Source organism: Hevea brasiliensis, chromosome 7 (assembly GCF_030052815.1).
Source record: "Hevea brasiliensis isolate MT/VB/25A 57/8 chromosome 7, ASM3005281v1, whole genome shotgun sequence".
NCBI classification, from domain to species: domain Eukaryota; kingdom Viridiplantae; phylum Streptophyta; class Magnoliopsida; order Malpighiales; family Euphorbiaceae; genus Hevea; species Hevea brasiliensis.
Window position 1 is genome coordinate 8,234,071 of NC_079499.1, and position 7,746 is coordinate 8,241,816.

General features: G+C 42.5%; 1 long non-coding RNA gene across 1 annotated transcript; it reads right to left on the reverse strand.

Moving 5' to 3' along the window:
- Nucleotides 1-1,826: 1,826 nt before the first annotated feature.
- LOC131181505 (uncharacterized) lies at nucleotides 1,827-2,959 on the reverse strand. The gene is made up of 2 exons (XR_009150026.1): nucleotides 2,620-2,959; nucleotides 1,827-2,047 (listed from the first exon to the last, which is right to left on the reverse strand). It is a non-coding gene; the product is annotated as an uncharacterized LOC131181505 (long non-coding RNA).
- Nucleotides 2,960-7,746: the final 4,787 nt, after the last annotated feature.

Sequence of the window (7,746 nt, forward strand, 5' to 3'; positions counted from 1 at the left end):
TTTTTTTATTGTGTACTTGTCCCTATTTCATGTCACACTCGAAATTACCTTTGGGATATTTTGGTGACCCTTTTTTTTTAATCAGCTTTTCACAATTACTCTAGCACTTTTCAAGATGTTTCAATCCTCCAAGTTTTTTTTTTTATTTTTTTATGCACTTAATTGCTAAAATATTATTCTCATAAATAGGTGATAGTGTTTAGGTTTTATGGCTAGGTAAAAGATTTGGGTTCTAAAGAAATTAGGGAATTAAGGTTCAAGGGGGGTTTGCAATGGTTGAAATGAAATTAAGGTAGGTTAAGGCTAAATGTGAGGTTTAAAATATGAAGGAATGCCTAAATCATATTCTTATCAAATGCAAGTTAAAAATTTCACTTTAAAAGATCTAAGATGCTTGTTCTAGGAATGGTGAGACGACAATGACCATTTTCTTCCTTAAAGGCTTATTTAGACACTCAAAACTCAAAATAACTAATCAGAATCTGCATACCCAAATAAATATATTAATTTTCAGCTATTAAGTAAGAGAAAGAATAATGCTTAAGACTTTGTATCCAGCTGGAACTTTCATTCCACTAACCATTTAAAGGCAAGTTGGATTGCTTGAATAAGCAACTTTTGGAATTCAAAGGCTGGTTTAAAAATCCGAAAAAATTTTAAATGAATGAATGAAATGAATGAATGTATAAATGTATAATAAACCTATATGCAACTAAGTACGCATAACTAAGTGTATGAAGCTATATGCAGTGTATATATGTGAATATGTACAAGTATGAAGTAATGAATGAGTATGTCACTATATGCAAATGAAAAGGAAAAATAATTTTTGCAAAAAATTTACCCTCTCCCCCATACTCAGAATGAACATTGTCCTCAATGTTAAAAGATTGCAAGGAATGGGATAATTTAGCTATATGTGCAGAAAATGGGTGGCTCATATGTGCATAAAGAATTATTACCTTGTTTCATAAGTGATAGCACAACTTGTGCTGAAAATGACATAAGCTGAGATAAGAATTGTTACCTCATTGTAGGTGCAGCCAATTTAATTAAATAAAATTTGGACAGCTGCTGCACTCATTGTAAAAGAAACAGTGGAATGGAATCCATTAAAGCAATTAAACTCAAAAAGTTGAAATAGGGAAGTTAAGCTCAAAAATATAACCATCAAGTGAAATTCCGAAGTAGGATATCAAAGTAAGTGAGCAAAGTACTAAAGATTCAAAAGAAAAATGTACCTATGAAGAACTAAAAAAAATACTGAATAAGCAATGTTTCAAGTAAAAGAAAAGCAACACAAGTAAAATATTAATTAAACAAGCTACTAAAAACACTAATTAATGAAGCAACTAAAATAAAGACATGAGGTATGTAAACTGAAAATAAAAGCTGGTCAGTCATGAATGATAACTCCTTTGCCCTTGCCATCTTGTGGAGGTGGTGGTGCTTTTAGTGGTTGCTGTGGAGAAATAATGCTCAAAATGAGTGCTTGGTTAGTTTCTATCTGCTCTAGCTTAGCTCGCATGGCTTTCAACTCGTCTTGCATTTCAACACTTCTATCCAAATATATTGTCACGACCCAACCTATGGGCCGGACCGGCACTAGGACCTGGGCCAGCTTAAAGCCCCCGAGGCCCGTAGTAAGCCTAACTGTTCATTAACCCAACTCTAAGGCCCATTTGGGCCCAATATCAAGAAAACAAACGGACAGAGTCCGGCCATAAAATGGACTTTCCAACGGGGAGTTTTCGACTCACCCGACCTCTAAACACAATAAATAATCCATTGGGGAGCTCAGCTCACCCTCCACATACTCATCAACATAATAATAAATGGGAGCTCAGCTCCCTCATCCAATCCATCAAAACAGACTTAAAATATTAAGTTTACAGGTCCAACATGAATATAATATTACAGACCAAATTCAAATAATTACTGCTAACACATGCGGAAATTCTAGGAGTAAATAAAATTACACAATTATTGATAAACACCTGCGAAGGAGAAAAGCAGGTTAACCCAGAACAAAATATCCTCCTGTGGCCTGTAAAAATTTTTGAACAGGAGTGAGCGTTCGACTCAGAGAGTAAAATATCAATCTTAACTATAATCTCTATAACTATCTGAACTAATGCACCCTGTAGAGTGAAATGCAACATCAACATCATATTTACATCATAGCATCAAAAAGGTAATTTGGAGCACTCACGCACCCTGTAGCATCAATCATAATATATTGGGAGCTGATCCCCTATACAGCTCTCTTAAATCCAACCTGGTGCCAGCGAAGAACTCAAGCCGGACTTTCGCTTAATACCAAATCGGGGTCCCAGCGAAGAACTCAAGCCGTGTCTACCCCGAAGGACCGGGTCCCAGCGAAGAACTCAAGCCGTGTCTACCCGTCCTATCCATAGTCCACACCACATCACACGCACGCCAACGCACGCACACTGCTCCAAATTACCACAACAACACTCATGGCACTTTAACATTTATCAATGCATCATAAATCGTGCCTAGAGTTTAACTACATAAATATATGCATATAAGTGATGCATGGGCATGCTGAACATATAATAATATCGAAATTACAATTAAAATTAATATTTTACTCACAAACTTGACGACAAATTACTGTGGCGGCTGGGCGGAGGAAGAAGGCTGTCCCGGCTCACCTGACAATTACATTACATATATTTAATAAATTTGACTCAATACAACAAAGAAACAGATCAAGTACGTCCTAAGTCGTGCCGAAAATCCGGCAGAGTCTCCCCTATACCTAGGACCTACCCAACCTGCAAAAGGGCTAAAAACGCACTTCTATATTCACAATCCATATATCAACAGTTCAATCATATCACACAGCCCCTCCTGGGCCCATCAAATCAGTCATCCATCACAATATGCAAAATTTTAATTTAGTCCTTATTATTGACCATTTTTGCAAAAACTGCCCAAACAAGCTCTAAAAATTATAAAACTTTGCCCCGCGGTCCTTAGCAATATTACTAAGCTATTGCAAAAAGAATCGTAATTTTCCAAGCTACCACGAATATTTTATGGATTTTTAATCCTATTTAAGCACTAGAAAATTACGAAAAAACAAGGTTCGGGTTTACCTTTGCCGATTCCGACTTGAACGCGCCGACGCCGTCGACAATGGGGCTAGCCAAAACCTCGGTCCAATTCGAGACTTTTCCAGAACGTCCGTTCGCCCGAAATTTGCAGACCCGATCAACTGTCGAATTTCCGCGAATCGAGGATACCTACAGGAAGCCTATAACACGGGGGTTAGTACATAAATTTTTCATAATTTTCTAAGCTCATTTAATGCTCGAAAATACACTGCGAAGTTCCGTGGGACCCACCGAAAAACAGTGTCGGAAAAATTCGAAATTTATGTCGTTGCGAAGCTCTCGACGAATGGAGCGTGCTGGTGGCCTCGGTTTTCTCGTGGGATTCACGGTTTTCGAGAAATCTAGCCCAAAAGTCGAAATGGGCTAAAATCTTCCCGAGCTAAAATCGGACAATCCGCTCGATGGATTTCGGCGTTCTTGGTGTCTATGGAAAGCTCTCGCCGAGTAGATGGTTTTGGACACAAGACCCGGTCCAATCGGTGGCCGGATCGGCCGAATTTGGCCGAGGAAACTGAAGCGGCGCGGCGCGCGCAGGGGACTTTCGCGCGGCGTTCCATTGCTGGGCGGCCAGTGGGACCGGGAGGCGCCGGCGAGGGGAGGACGCAGGGGAGGCGGCTGGCCGGCGGCAGGGGAGGGGAGGAGAGAGAAACGAGAGAGAAGAGAGGAGAGGGCGTCGCGCGCGGGAGGAAGGAAAAGAAAAAGAGAAGAGACCGGTCCGATTCCACCGGTCCGATCCGGTCCGGTTCGATTCGGCCGGTTCGATTCGAGATACAAAATTTTGAATTTTTACTCTGCCTCGGGACCGAAAACGAGGTCCAAAAATTCTGAAAAAATTTCCATAAAACTCAAGAAAATACATAGACTCCAAATATATTTTTAGTTTTGCCACGTGGTCTTTAAATTAATTTTTAAAAATCATTAAAGTTTATATTTTCGGAAAATCGAACCCGATTTTTAAAATCTGAAAAATCTCAAAAATTTTCCTAAAATTTAAATAAAATTAAAATACCAAAATACTCATAAAAATTAAAATTTCGGGGTGTTACATTCTTCCCCCCTTACAGAAAATTCGTCCTCGAATTTTTTTCACAAGGCAGAATAAAGTACATGATTATACATTGAACAAGTAAGGGTACTTGCTACGCATGTCCCGCTCTGACTCCCAGGTGCACTCTTCCACTGACTGACTCCTCCACAAAACCTTAACCATAGGGATCTATTTGGATCTCAGCTGTCTTACTTGGTAGTCCACTATGGCTACAAGTTGCTCCTCAAACGTCAAGTTCTCCTTTAGCTCTATCACATCCGGCTGCAGTACATGAGAAGGATCAGGAATGTATTTCCTGAGCATGGAGATGTGAAACACGGGATGAACGTGAGAAAGGTTGGGTGGTAGCTCCAACCGGTAGGCAACTGCTCCAACTCTATCAGTAACCTCAAAAGGTCCAATATACCGAGGTGCCAACTTGCCCTTCTTCCCAAATCTCATGACTCCCTTCATTGGAGAAACCTTCAGGAATACATAGTCGCCCACTGCAAACTCCACATCCCTCCGTCTGGGGTCTGCATAACTCTTCTGTCTACTGAAAGCTGTCCTCAGTCGTTCCCTGATTAAAGGAACTACCTCTGAAGTGTACTGCACTAGGTCTACATCATGCACCTTTGCTTCCCCCATTTCTGTCCAACACAGAGGAGACCTACACTTTCTCCCATATAGTGCCTCATAGGGTGCCATCCCTATGCTGGAGTGATAACTGTTGTTGTAGGCAAACTCCACCAAAGCTAGCTGCTCATCCCATTGACCTCCAAAATCTAAGACACTCATGCGAAGCATGTCTTCCAGTGTTTGGATTGTCCTTTGGTGTCCGTCTGCATGCGAGGGTGGAAAGCCGTACTGAAGTTCAACTGTGTGCCAAGTGCCTCTTGCAACTTTCTCCAAAACCGAGAAGTGAACTGGGGCCCTCTGTCAGATATTATGGAAGCCGGAACTCCATGCAATCTGACTATTTCTCGAATGTAGAGCCGGGCATACTGTGCCACAGAATATGTAGTCTTCACAGGTAAGAAGTGAGCTGATTTAGTCAGGCGATCTACAATTACCCATATCGAATCATACCCTTGCGTAGTACGAGGCAACCCAGTCACAAAATCCATAGTGATCATTTCCCACTTCCATTCTGGGATAGGGAGCTTTTGCAGCTTCCCTGACGGTCTCTGGTGTTCAAACTTCACCTTCTGACAAGTCAAGCACTTGGACACAAAGTCTGCTATGTCTCTCTTCATGCCATTCCACCAATAGTTATCTTTCACATCATGGTACATCTTGGTGGAACCTGGGTGGACACTGTACAGTGTATAGTGTGCCTCTCGCATGATTTCATTTCTAAGGTCGTCCACATCGGGCACACATATCCTAGAACCTTGCACTAGGGCGCCATCATTGGCAAATCCAAACTCACCACCTTCACCTTGCTGTACTCTTTCTATGATCTTCATCAATTGTTGGTCTCTGTGCTGGGAAACTCTAACTCTGTCTCTCAAGTCTGGCCTCACTGAAAAGTGAGCCAACAATACCCCCTCATCTGACAGATCTAGGATTAAACCTTGATCCATCAACTCATGTACTTCCTGAATCAACGGTCTCTTCTCTGCTGAAATGTGCGCCAAACTGCTAAAAGATTTCCTGCTCAAAGCATCTGCCACAACATTGGCCTTCCCAGGGTGGTACTGGATGGTGCAATCATAGTCTTTCAGAAGCTCCATCCATCTCCTCTGTCTCAAGTTTAAATCCCTCTGTTGGAAGATGTACTTTAAACTCTTATGGTCGGTGTATATCTCGCACACTTCACCATACAGGTAGTGTCTCCAGATTTTTAGTGCAAAGACTACAGCCGCCATTTCCAAATCATGGGTGGGGTAGTTCTGCTCATGCCTCTTCAGCTGCCTTGAAGCATAAGCCACTACCTTTCCACTCTGCATCAAAACACACCCTAGGCCAACTCTGGAGGCGTCACAATACACGGTGTATCCTTCACCACTCACAGGTAGTGTCAACACAGGGGCAGTGGTTAGACACTCCTTAAGCTTCTGGAAACTCACCTCACAGTCATCTGTCCAAATGAATGAAATATTCTTCCTAGTCAACTTAGTTAGGGGAGCCGCTATCCTGGAGAAATCTTATACAAAACGCCTGTAGTAGCCAGCTAAACCCGTAAAACTTCGCACCTCGTTGATCGTTGTAGGCCTAAGCCAATCGATTCTGACTTCAATTTTCTTGGGATCCACTTGAATACCGTCACTAGAAACCACGTGTCCCAAGAATGAGATGCTTTCTAGCCAAAATTCACATTTTGAAAATTTGGCATATAGCCGTGCTCCTCAACGTCCGCAACACCATCCTCAAGTGCCACACGTGTTCTTCCTCGGTCCGAGAGTATACTGTAATGTCATCTATGAATACGATGACAAACGGTCCAAAATGGCTTGAACACCTGCTCATCAAGTCCATGAAGGTCTTTGGTGCATTAGTGAGTCCAAAAGACATCACCAAGAACTCATAATGACCATATCTTGTCCTGAAAGCCGTTTTGGACACATCCTCATTCCTGATTCTCAACTGATGGTAGCCTGATCGCAGGTCTATCTTGGAAAAGAATCTAGCCCCTTGGAGCTGATCAAACAAATCATCGATCCGAGGAAGTGGATACTTGTTCTTCACAGTCACCTTGTTCAGCTGTCTGTAGTCGATACACAACCTCAATGACCCATCCTTCTTTCTCACAAATCGACAGAGCACCCTGTGGTGAGGTGCTCGGACGTATGAAACCCTTGTCCAAAAGCTCCTGTAGTTGCTCCTTCAGCTCTTTCAATTCTGCTGGTGCCATCCTGTAAGGTGGCATGGATATGGGGTTTGTACCCGGAATAACATCAATGCAGAACTCTATTTCCCTTCCTGGTGGCAACCCTGGAAGCTCCTCTGGGAATACATCCATAAATTCTCTGACAACAGGAACATTTTCCATGCTGACACCTTCTACAGATGTATCTCTCACCAATGCCAAATACCCTTGGCATCCACGCCTCAACATTTTTCTAGCACTAATTGCTGACACCAAATTATATGGAGCCACGCTCCTGTCACCATCAAAGCTAAACTCTTCCACACCAGGTATGTGGAAATACACCTTTTTGTTCCTGCAGTCTAAGGTGGCATAATGAGTTGCCAACCAATCCATCCCCAGGATTACATCGAAATCCATCACTGGTAGAGGAACCAAGTCTGCTGGGAGGATCTTTCCATCCACTACCACTGGGCTACCCGGAAATACCATGTCTACATCTATGTTGTCGCTAAGTGGGGTAGCTACTGACAAAGGGCATTCTAAAGTTGTAGGGTTTCTACCCAACCTCATGGCAAACACAGGGGAGACAAATGAGTGCGTAGCACCCAGATCTATCAAAACACGAGCCTCATAAGAATGCACGTAAGAATACCCGCCACAATCGCATTTGAAGCTTGAGCATCCCGGTGGGTCGTGGTGAAAACCCGTGCTTGACCCCTACCCCGAGTGGCGTAACTCGACATCGACTTCTACCTCCCGAC